Source organism: Esox lucius, chromosome 9 (genome assembly GCF_011004845.1).
Source record: "Esox lucius isolate fEsoLuc1 chromosome 9, fEsoLuc1.pri, whole genome shotgun sequence".
NCBI lineage: Eukaryota > Metazoa > Chordata > Actinopteri > Esociformes > Esocidae > Esox > Esox lucius.
In genome coordinates, this window is record NC_047577.1 from 19,466,625 (window position 1) to 19,479,376 (window position 12,752).

A 12,752-nucleotide genomic window follows, 5' to 3' on the forward strand; every position below is an offset into this window, starting at 1 on the left:
AAACAGATTTTATTTTTCGATTTTATTTCAAATGATATACCAAAAATGGCGACATCAGTGTTTTACCTTTATGGTCTTCCACTCGTTCTAGCTATAAAATAGATTTATGTTTGCCCAGACTAGCAAGATTCACGTTCCAGTCTGCCCAGACTAACTGCAGAATTTATTAACTGAAATTCATGGCTTAAAGATATAAGTTCCAGAAAGACAATGCTGGATCCACATGTTAGCTAGCTTAATACATTCTAAGTGTCTTGTTCCACACAGTACTCTGCATGCATGTATTAAACAATTCAGAAATTCTGCCTAGTATCTTTTCATTGTTCAGTAGCATTGTGGTTTGAGACATGGACTTGCATGCACAACTTCTTAGATTGGAATCCCTGACCTCATGCTTTTTTTTGGTACTTACCACTGACTCCTGTGTGCAACTTCGTAGGTTAGAAATCCTGGCTTGCTGTTATGTAATTACCTTTCTGCCTTTATAACACAGAGTCAACCATTTAATGATACTGCAATGCCTTGTTGACAATCTCATTTCAGTTATGAAATAAAATGAGTTCCAGAAATGAACTAAAATCATGACTTAATGATTCCCAGATATTCTGGTGTGATGGTGTGAATTCCAGAGCTAAAGTCCACAGATAGGACCCTTGTGTATGTTCCTGGATAATCAATGCGTTGTAGGTTAAGGTGCAGGCCCATGTTTTCTGCATCTTCCTCCGCTGACAAAGCTTGAATATATTTCATGACACTTGGCTAGAATGTGGGAGATTGCCAATATGGCATCACAATATCATTAAAATACTTGTCTGTTCTTGCGTTATAAAGTCATGGGAATTACGCCTACTAGGTATCTAGATTTGGCCCATATCTTCTCTTCAAGCCCCTTCCCTGGCTCAGAACAGTTACTTCTGCTCACGGGCTTCCCAAGTTTTTCTTTCTTGTTTAAATAAGGCTGTAACATAACAAAGAGTGGAAACAGTGAAGGGGTCTGAATCCCATTCAAAGTGTGGAGCTCAAACGCACGTGCATGCACACACTTGGGAAAATACAAACACACATTCCAGCATATGAACGGACAGAGAGCTGTTTCAGTCTAGAATGACTCACTCAAACAGGCCTCCCTCCATCCACAGACATCTTCCCCAACATAGAAAGTGGAAGTCGATAGCAGACATCAGCTAATATCAGACCTTGAGTCAAGCCGCGCCCGAGCATTGCTTCAAATACATCCCCTGACTTCATCCTGTTATATTCTGTCAATCATGGATCGAGCTAGTCTCCTGTGTATCTCAGGTAATCTTTCCGAGAGTGTTTTATCATCCCAAATGCCGCCCTATTCCCCATGTAGTGAACCGCTTTCTCCCTAGCTTTTTAGGAAGAGTAGTGCTCTACATAAGGAACAGGAGGACATTTGGGACACACACATTGACTTATAATGGAGCTGCCAGAGCCTGTTGGGTAATGGAGGTCATTTAGAGAGGTGGCACATTATAAGACAGGGGCTTAGGTTACATTTTAGCTGCAATTTGGGGATATTAAGCACCCCCCACATATTTCACCCTTTAGAGTGGCACTCAAACAGCCCCCTGAGACTACAGATTTACAGAATAGTCTTTCCTGTATGGGTTCTGATCTTAGGGAAATGGGGGGGGGGGGGGGGGGGTGTCTCACTATGGAATATGTTCTTCCATCCTCTCCAAAATAATATTGACTCTCTCTCAGTCTCTCACAATCTCACGTGCATGCTCAAATGCTACGCACACACACAAGCTACGCTATGTTTTATTATAGTGCACGGAAAGTGATTAGCTGCCCGTTTAAATCCCTTCATATCTCCAGATGGATTTGCATGGTGCATCAGAGAAGTTAGGGTCCAGAGCGTGTTGAATCTTCCTATACTGTCAGAAAAAAAAAAGCGTGGTTAATGAGAAAAAATGCCAGAGAGACACTGCTTTGTGTCAGGCAGTGGTCCACAAATCTATACTGTAAGCCCATGTTTACCAATTACACAATAATGAGGCATCATATTCAAATTAGTACACTGACAGCATAAGCCCTTTGCATTTGGACTCCTGCTAATTACAAGCATAATGTACATTTGCTCGTCGGTGTGATTACAAGAAGACCTTCCATTTAGCGGCATCGTGTGCAGCAGTGCCACTAGGCTGCCCCACCACATCCTGCTGCTTAGCGAGGTACAGCTTCCTCCACATCGCCCGCGGAAATGCACCCCGCACGAGTCAATTCTGCCAGGCCTCCCAAGAGCAAACGTCCTGTTGCTAAGAAAATATAACATCGAACCACTATTTGGTGCGTTCAAAATGGAAACCAATTCCCAATTGACTGTACTTCTTCTGACCAGGGCACCATGCATCATTTTTGACCAGGTCCTAGCAATGCCTGGGCTCTCCTCAAAACTAGTGCACTCTATAGGCTGCCATTTGGGGCAGCGAGCTGGCTGGCTGTGAACAGAAATGCATTAATTTCCCTTTCCTGCTAATCCCCAATCCTCTTGAGATTCCCATAGAGAGCTAATGAATACAAACTGAAATTTGATTCAGTGAACCGGTGGTCTGTAAAAAAAACAGTTCACGGTGCTATCCTGTTTCCCATGCTCACTTCAGATTCATCATGGCAGCTTGTATTTAATTGTTGATCAAGAATATGGTGTGACCCCTTTGGCTTTTCCCAGTTAAAGGGGGGAAAAGAGTGGATGCACACACGCATGCACACACACACATACCCCCCCCCCCCCCCACACACACACACACACACACACAAGCATCACATAAAGGGTCTCATTAGTCTCATTATGGAAGGCTTTAGTTTTGGAAGTCTATTTGCAATGTGTGTGTGTGTGTGTGTATGTGTGTGTATGAACTGGAGTGACAAATGTTATCACACAAACTGCCCACATTTGCTGATATTGTTTTTGCTGGTATTAGTCAAAAGAATATATTCGTGCATACTAGATAAAACATTTTAAAAGAAAAACATTTCAATAATACTAGTAATTTATAGGCTTGTATAATTTCTTTATTGTGGTGCTCTTTATTTGTTAGAAATGTTTTGTCAGATCGTGGAAGAGATTCTGTGTATGGTTTCAAAGGGGGGCCATATTACTGGAAACATTGAACACTTACCAGAAACCACCAAGATGTTGTCTTTAAAGGATTTTATGTAATCGTTTACAAGACATCTAGTGGTCCTTATAGGTACTTCAGTTTATCACAGGTATCTGTAACTTTCTCTGGACCTCTATTTGGCCTTCAAAATGCTTAGTTACAAACTCTGGACAAATAATGTGCATAATAACTTAAGGAGAATCACTTTGAGTCATTAAAAGGAGGGGTTTTGATGAAATATCAGAACTTATATGAAGTAATACACAATGTTTTGGGATCCGTTTTGGCTGGACGGCAACATTGGCCAATGTCTAAGAAAATGCCAAATCCATCTTAAACTAAATGTTTTTTCTTTTAAAATTGAAGCCTTAAATGAGTGAATACCTGTTACGAATAAGTGTTTAATAGTAAAGTCTTGACATAAATATTATCCGTAAGTCTTGTAATGGAGTGAGACACAGGGAACGGGCACAGTGTTCAGGCTCCTGAAGGGAGTTTTATTAACACAACCAGAAGGGTGAGGGAGGGAGGAATCGATCTCAGAAGATCCCTGTGGTGATTTGAGAGGAACGGGTACTGGCGGTGGTCATTTTGGCGGCACTGGTACCCTCCATGTCCTGGACATCTTCCTCCTACTCCTCCATCATGCAGCCTTGCCTGGTTCCCCATTTTCTTTGTCTTCGCTTTTGGCCTCCACCTCAAGCTGCTCCCTGGGAGCCCCAAAATGCCTCCCCAGATGAGGCGCTAATAGGAGGCCGTTGCCTAGGGGCGGGGCTGACCTTGGCCCCGAAAGATTCTGGCAGCTACCAGCATTTTCTGGTGGGGGCGGGGATGTGGCGCAGGCCGTTCAAAGCACCGGCTGCTGGTGGGATGCTGCCAGTGCTCTGACCCTCTTGGCAGGCGGTGATTGGGTGCTGTGCAGCTCGACGGGCACATCCGGGGGCTCAGGGCCTCCCCCATGGGTGTTCCCACCTTCGTAGTAAAGCCCACATAATGTCCCTGTGTTTCCCTAGTGTCGCGGATGGGATGCGGCGCCTCCTGTCGGGCACTGCCGGGGATCTGGGAGGCTCTTTGTGTGCTGCCGGGTATCTGAGAGGCTCCTTGGACACTGCCGAGGATCTGAAGGTGGCCATGAGCTTCTCAATGGCGTCTTGCCAGTCCTAGTTTTTGCGTTGTTGCCGGGCCGGAGATCCGGAAGTCGGACATAGAGGTTTTGGGTTAAGGTTTTGGGTTAAGGTTTTGGGTTGAACCGGAGGCAATAGTAATGAAACCAATGGTAACGTGCAGTTGATAACAGTTTAGCTTTATCCATTCACACTTCATCTGTCCCCACATCGCCCTCCTTGACAATGTTTCAATGATTTGAGCAAAAGTACCAACTATTTCATCATTCCTCTCTGCTGTATTTCTGGCTGCAATAGATAGCATTAGCTCTGGTGGCAGCTTACGGTGTGTTCTTAACGTTGTTACACTCACGCCATCTATTCTCTCCACACAGCAGGCTAAACATCTCTCTGACGGTGCCACCTTACTGGTACTTTCTGTATACCTCAAATGGTGGCAAGTTTGTCAAATTGGGTGGTCACGTGTTTGTTTGCGAAGTGGTTCACCGTGAGTTTGCGTAACGTGTAGGCCAAACCAAACTGTCAGTGGAGGAAGCTTAAGTGTTAGCACCAGAATGTTGCCGTTGGTTTCATTGGTGCCATGACCCGGATTCCATTCAAAGATGACATTCATGAAACACTACCATAGATCTCTGATACTACTTAATAAACAGACAACGCTAGTTTATACAGTGGGGAGAACAAGTATTTGATATACTGCCGATTTTGCAGGTTTTCCTACTTACAAAGCATGTAGAGGTCTATCATTTTGATCATAGGTACACTTCAATTTTGAGAGACTTTTTAAATAATTAATTAGCATTTTATTGCATGGCATAAGTATTTGATCACCTACCAACCAGTATGAATTCCGTCTCTCACAGACCTGTTAGTTTTTCTTTAAGAAGCCCTCCTGTTCTCCACTCATTACCTGTATTAACTGCACCTGTTTGAAGTTGTTACCTGTATAAAAGACACCTGTCCACACATTCAATCAAACAGACTCCAACCTCTCCACAATGGCTGTGAGAGCTGTGTAAGGACATCAGGAATAAAATTGTAGACTTGCACAAGGCTGGGATGGGCTACAGGACAATAGGCAAACATCTTGGTGAGAAGGCAACTGTTGGCGCAATTATTAGAAAATGGAAGAAGTTCAAGATGACGTCAATCTCCCTCAGTCTGGGGCTCCATGCAAGATCTCACCTCGTGGGGCATCAATGATCATGAGGAAGGTGAGGGATCAGCCCAGAACTACATGGCAGGACCTGGTCAATGAACTGAAGAGAGCTGGGACCACAGTCTCAAAGAAAACCATTAGTAACACACTGCAGGATTAAAATCCTGCAGTGCACGCAAAGTCCCCCTGCTCAAGCCAGCGCATGTCCAGGCCCGTCTGAAGTTTGCCAATGACCATCTGGATGATCCAGAGGAGGAATGGAAGAAGGTCATGTGGTCTGATGAGACAAAAATAGAGCTTTTTGGTCTGAACTCCACTTGCCGTGTTTGGAGGGAGAAGAAGGATGAGTACAACCCCAAGAACACCATTCCAACCATGAAGCATGGAGGTGGAAACATCATTCTTTGGAGATGCTTTTCTGTAAAGGGGACAGGACGACTGCACCGTATGGAGGGGAGGATGGATGGGCCCATGTATCAGGAGATCTTGGACAACAACCTCCTTCCCTCAGTATGATCATTGAAGATGGGTCGTGAATGGGTCTTCCAGCATGACAACTACCCAAAACACACAGCCAGGGCAACTAAGGAGTGGCTCCGTAAGAAGCATCTCAAGGTCCTGGAGTGGCCTAGCCAGTCTCCAGACCTGAACCCATTAGAAAATCATTAGAGGGAGCTGAAAGTCTGTTTTGCCCAGCGACAGCCCTGAAACCTAAAGGATCTGGAGAAGGTCTGTATGGAGGAGTGGGCCAAAATCCCTGCTGCAGTGTGTGCAAACCTGGTCAAGAACTACAGGAAAGGTATGATCTCTGTAATTGCAAACAAAGGTTTCTGTACCAAATATTAAGTTCTGCTTTTCTGATGTATCAAATACTTATGTCATGCAATAAAATGCAAATTAATTACTTAAAAATCATACAATGTGATTTTCTGGATTTTTGTTTTAGATTCCGTCACACACAGTTGAAGAGTACCTACAGACTTCTACATGCTTTGTAAGTGGGGAAAACCTGCAAAATCGGCGGTGTATCAAATACTTGTTCTCCCCACTTTATCTTATAGTATTCTGCAAACATTGGTAGGGGGTTAATGTCTGATTTAGAAAACACTGACAGTTTGTTGATTATACATCAACAGTAATTTGTCCTAGCCTAATCAGTTTAGTTAGAAGTGGTATTATTTTCATCTTAGAAGAAAATATATAGGGTATTTCTTAACCTTTTTTTTGAGTGAAACCAAAAGCCGTGGAGTGAACTAATACAGAATTTTTAACTCTGTTACAGTAAAGCAATACGTGAATAAAAGAGTTGCTGAGTTCATATAGAAGTCCTTATTAGATTCATAAATTAGACAATTATCTTTTAAACCATACAGTTTGACTCTCAGAAATTAGAAAAAAAAATATGAACACTTCGGCAGATACTCAAACCTCAGATTGAAGAGGAACAATGCGGGATTCCGTCCTGGTCGTGGAACAACCGACCAGCTCTTTACTCTTGCAAGGATCCTGGAGGGAGCCTGGGAATATGCCCATCCAGTCTACATTTGTTTTGTGGATCTGGAGAAGGCATATGACAGGGTCCCCCGGGAGATACTGTGGGAGGTGCTGCGGGAGTATGGGGTGAGTAGGTCCCTTCTGAGGGCTGTACAATCCCTGTACGTCCAAAGTGAGAGCTGTGTTCAGGTTCTCTGTAGTAAGTCGGACTCGTTCCAGGTGGGAGTTGGCCTCCGCCAGGGCTGTGCTTTGTCACCAATCCTGTTTGTAACTTTTATGGACAGGATATCGAGGCGTAGTCAGGGTGGGGATGGGTTGCAGTTCGGACCGGTTCGCAGCCGAGTGCGAAGCGGTTGGGATGAGGATTAGCACCTCTAAATCTGAGGCCATGGTTCTCAGCAGGAAACCGATGGAGTGCCTCCTCCGGGTAGGGAATGAGGCGTTACCCCAAGTAAAGGAGTTCAAGTATCTCTGGGTCTTGTTTGCGAGTGAGGGGACAATGGAGCGGGAGATTGGCTGGAGAATCGGAGAAGCGGGGGCGGTATTGCATTCGCTTTACTGCACCGTTGTGACGAAAAGAGAGCTGAGCCGGAAGGCAAAGCTCTCGATATACCGGTCAATTTTCGTTCCTGACCTATGATCATGAAGGCCGGGTCATGACCAAAAGAACAAGATCGCGAGTACAAGCAGCTGAAATGGGTTTTCTCAGAAGGGTGGCTGGCTTCTCCCTTAGGGATAGGGTGAGAAGCTCAGCCATCCGTGAGGAACTCGGAGTAGAGCCGCTGCTCCTTTGCATCGAAAGGAGCCAGTTGAGGTGGTTCAGGCATCTGGTAAGGATGCCCCCAGGACGTCTCCCTAGGGAGGTGTTCCAGGCACGTCCAGCTGGGAGGAGACCTCGGGGTAGGCCCAGGACTAGGTGGAGAGATTATATTTCGACACTGGCCTGGGAATGCCTCTGGATCCCCCAGTCAGATACCGGATAAGCGGATGAAGATGAGAGATGAGATGACATTTTTAAAATGTTGAAATATACCGAATAGTGATGGGTTGTTCGCAAACGAACGGCTCTATTTGAGCGTTTCTGAACGGAGAATGTTAGGAGCCTAATTGCACTTGTAAAAGAGCCATTCAGTTGTCTCCCTTGTTAATGCACAGTCCCACTCCGCTAGAGTGCAATTATCTCTGCAGTTTGCTGTCACGCAAACCATGTTTTTAGCTAGCGATTGAGGTTCTCAATAAACCTTATTGTCTGTTTCAGGCAGTTTCACATAAAACATGCACATGCAACATAATGCACTCCCAGCTCCCGCACACAGCACTGGAGCAGAATATCGTTTAAAGGCAAATATGCATCTACTGCTAATGATGGAGCAAATTCTTCTGCCACCTCGGACTCTGGGACTGATGCTGCAGCCCCTGTGACGACCTCCTCCATTTCTGAGACAACCCTGAAACCTGCCACCCAGACCTCTATGGACAAGCTACTGTTTTGGATAAAATGATAATGTCATGAAGAGATGAATTAATAAACACTGAATGACTATCCACAACTTTAGATATGGCCATTGGTCAAGAAGAGCCCTTTCGAAGCCTAATGTTCCCGCTCTTATGTGAACTGAGCCAAATGAACTGGCTCACCAAAAAGACTTGGAATACCTGTCACTACTACAGAAGCTGTGTGCTTATGCTGCTACTTAGGTGCCATGGTAACTGTAGAATTTATAACCTGACTATTCTGGACTAAGATAATGTATTCCAAAAAAGCTTCTCAATTTTGTTAGATAACTGTAGATGGCAGTTTTGTCGATTTCAGAAAATAATATTTTTCATGTCACAGTGACTATATTCGGCTACTGTATTTGAAAGACATGATGATATATTACAAGGCCAGTTGTTTTGAATTCAGGGAACAGATTGCTCTCTTAAAAACGTAATTCCTGGCAGTTCTTACTTTAGTTACCCTCTAACACGGGGTTACAATGAATATATATTTACTAAAGTTGTTACTACCCATGTCATCAGATGGTTACAGAACATTCCAAATCACACAGGACAGGTGTGTGAGGGCGAGTAATAACAACCCCTATTTGAATAAATGTGATGTTTAATGTGGTTGAAATGTGTTTACATTTTAATTTCCTGCATACTTATGTACCCTGTGGAAAATACCTTGCCAGATTGAAACCAAACACCGACCGGTGGCACGGCCCAATGATATCATATTATATTCGAAGAAAAATGCAGGAGATACAAAAAGGGAAGGAAATGAAGTACCATAACTAGTAGATGCACACCTCTACAGACCCCTGACAGCCAGCTCCAAGGGTATAATCAACATCCGTCAGGCTGTTGGGGGACTTGCATATATATACACACCAAGCCTGCATCCCAAATCATATCCTATTCCCTGGTACGGTCAAAGTAGTGCACTAAATAGTAACTAGGGCACAACTTAGGACAACCGGAATCCACTTCACCATTATGCCGTGGCCTCACAAAGACAGCCAAAGGTCAGCCCACGGTGGGAGAGAGACAGCGTGTCAGACATGAAGGGATGTATGGACGGGGCCTGGTTGACGGAAGAGAGAGCAGGCGCTTGTTAACTGTTTTTGGGCCACACGAAGTGTGTGTGTGTTTGGTAGGGTAACCCCCCCCCACCCATCTCTCTCTCATCATTCTTCTGTCCTTTTTTCTATCTCTGACTGCGATCGATAGCCTTCTCTCAGGGTTTTAATTAGGTAATCAGTGGAACATGGGCTTTTAAGTGTGGTGAAAAAAACTCCCCTTAAAACAGGACGTGTCAATACCTATTAAAATGTCTGCCTGACTGGGACTACGGGAAGGCCATTCTCTTTTATGGCTTTCTAAGCAGCCTAATACTGCAATAAAAGTCAATAAATGGCTATTGAAATTACGAGTTAAACAGGAGGAGCAGGAACTGGGCCTCATGTAAGGTGTATAAGGCAGGTAGATAAGAAGGCTGACAGACAAACAAGCAAATAGACACACAGAAACAGACAGACAGGCCGGTAGGCAGACAGAAAGACATAACAACAAATAGACATATACAGAGACAGGCAGACAGACAATATCAATAATTATGTCAACATTTGAGGGCGGGGGAATAAAATGACCATATTTTATCACCACAGCTACTATACAACTACTCAACACACATCAGACGTGAAGTTGGATTCATTCAAGGGGTATTATGGAGCTGTCGTCTTTGACTATGGCTACCTTCTACCTGTTATAAATACTCTGAAACAATGTGATACAGTGGACACATTCAGCTTCAAGGCATTCAGTTAGCATGTTTGGCGGCCATGTATGTGCAGAATGCCAACATTATCAGGTGAGTTGGTGTGTTTGTTTTGTGTCCTCATGCATCATTTACTTTTACTTGTGTGGGTTTGCGTGACTGTGTGTGTTTGTGTGACTATGCATACGTGTGCATACGTGTGCATTCGTGTGCATACGTATGTCGGTGAGGGTGTTCGGAGCACTGGGTGTGTTTATGAAAAGGTGGTTTGGTGATTACAGTTCAAATGGTAAAAGTGAAAAAGCGATAAAAAAGAAGAGTAGGAAAGGTCAGACTACACAAGTTTCATGCCAATATAAATATTATTGGCTTATGGTCAACGCACCTTAAAGACACACTGTGAAACACAGGGCGTTACCTCACCAAGGACACTTAAAGAAAACTCCTCAACTGATGTAACTGCTTAGTTTGCGTATTTGAGGTGAGAGGGCTTTAATTCTCAGTGCTGACATACAAACACAGTTTGTTTGGGAAACTCTGGGAGTTTCCCTGGAGAAGCAACAAGCACTGTTAGATAGAACGCCATAGAGATAACATGTTCCTGCTGGCGCCCTGTAATAAAAACGAGTTTACCTGGAAAATAACAATCTGTAGAGATACAGGATTTACCTGTATCTTTCTGGATCTTTTACCCGCCAGACCAAGAGATGCAGAGCAAAATTACATTTTACATGTACATTTCAGGAATTTGGCAGACACACTTCAAAAGCCACTTAGTTACTGCATTCGTTTTAAGTTGGCATGGTGGGTCAACCACATAACCTAGTAACATTATGTATAGTTTAGTCATTGAAGTGTAGCAATCAGCAATGCTGTCGGTGCTAGAAGTAAGGAAAAAATACATAGTAAAAATTTGAATCGTTAGTTCATGAGCTGTGGAGCTATATTAGATATTCTTTAAAAATGTGTTTTTTTTAATAATGGCCTGGGAATATGCTGTTTATGCTTCAAGGGGAAACTGTTTCCACCATTTAGGTGCCAGGACAGAGAACAGCTTACTGCTCCATGGTCTTTTAGTGCATCCAAGGATTAACTGTTCAAATTTTCTGCACATGTGTTGAATGTGGATCTTATTTTGTGAATGTGGATCTTATTTTGTGAATGTGGATCTTATTCTGTGAATGTGGATCTTATTCTGTGTTTATTTTCTCCTCAGGGTACTCTTGTGGAAAATGCTAGGCATTGAATAAAGTTGACCAAACTTAATGCTTGGCATCAAAATCCCACAATTATCACATCCTATATAACCAAATATGTTAGCATAGTATAACATTACTATAAAATATAAACAATAATAATATTTGTATGCTTTTTAAATTACTTAATGAGTTACATACAATTGTAAAGGTATTTGGGACACATTCAGGACCATTTGTTAGGAAAAGAAAGAACAACAGACAATTGACACAAGACTGTAGCCAATCAATCAAATGGATTTTATAAAGCCCATTTTACATCAGCAGTTGACATGGTGCTTTTACAGACACCCAGCCTGAATCCCCAAAGAGCAAGAAACAACCGAGTTGATGCTCAGGGGCTAGGAATAGCACGGACAACCCAGAAAACCTGATGTTTTAGTTTCCACTGTTAAGTAATATTATCAAGAGGTTTAAGTCCCATGACACTGTAACCAATCTCCCTGGATGTGGCCGCAAAGGACAACGTGATGGAAAATTCAAGATAACCTTTAGACAAAAGGTACGACATGTCCAACTGACATTATCCGCCAGCTCACTGAAAGGGAATTGTAAGAGACCCAGGAGGACCTCACTGTAGAGAGACACATGAGAAAGACTGACTGCTATTTGCCAACATGCCACAATTCTTCAGGGATAATCTCATGTGCACAGATGAGACCACATTAATTGGAAATTGCAGTTATTTTGGCCAAAGGCTGGCCTAAACAAGTATTGAGTCAAAAGTGTCAATAACTTTGCCTTTTCTGTTTAGTTTCTAATTAAACAGGATTTATTAGTTTCTTGATGATAAAAGAGGTCTGTATTATTAACTATGTGAAAATAATAATCAATTGTATAGAAATAAAGAATTATGGATACCACAGTCTTTGGTTACTTCAAAATGGGATGTTATTTGAAGAAAATGTGAGGGTTCCTAACTTTTGGCCATGACTGTATACATATATTATTTGGACAATCAATAAAATTCATTTAATTAAAGCTTTTTACAACACAATTTGCATATGCAGATAATATCTTTCACGTGGATTTTAGATTTGTTTATCATTTTATCTCTTAGCAAAACACAACTGAGCTTTCTATTTGTATCAAATGTGTAGTACCAAGTTATTTTTTCCCTTATTTATACTGCATTACGAAGGTATTCAATGAAATGTGCCGTTTTCATCTTGAAAAAATAAGAGAAATAAAATAGAATAAAGTAATAATTTAACATAAAAAATGAAATACTAAAGATATAAATAAACATGATGATGCAAAATGTAGTAAGGTTTCTAGTGCAATTTACAGTGGGGCAAAAAAGTATTTAGTCAGCCACCAATTGTG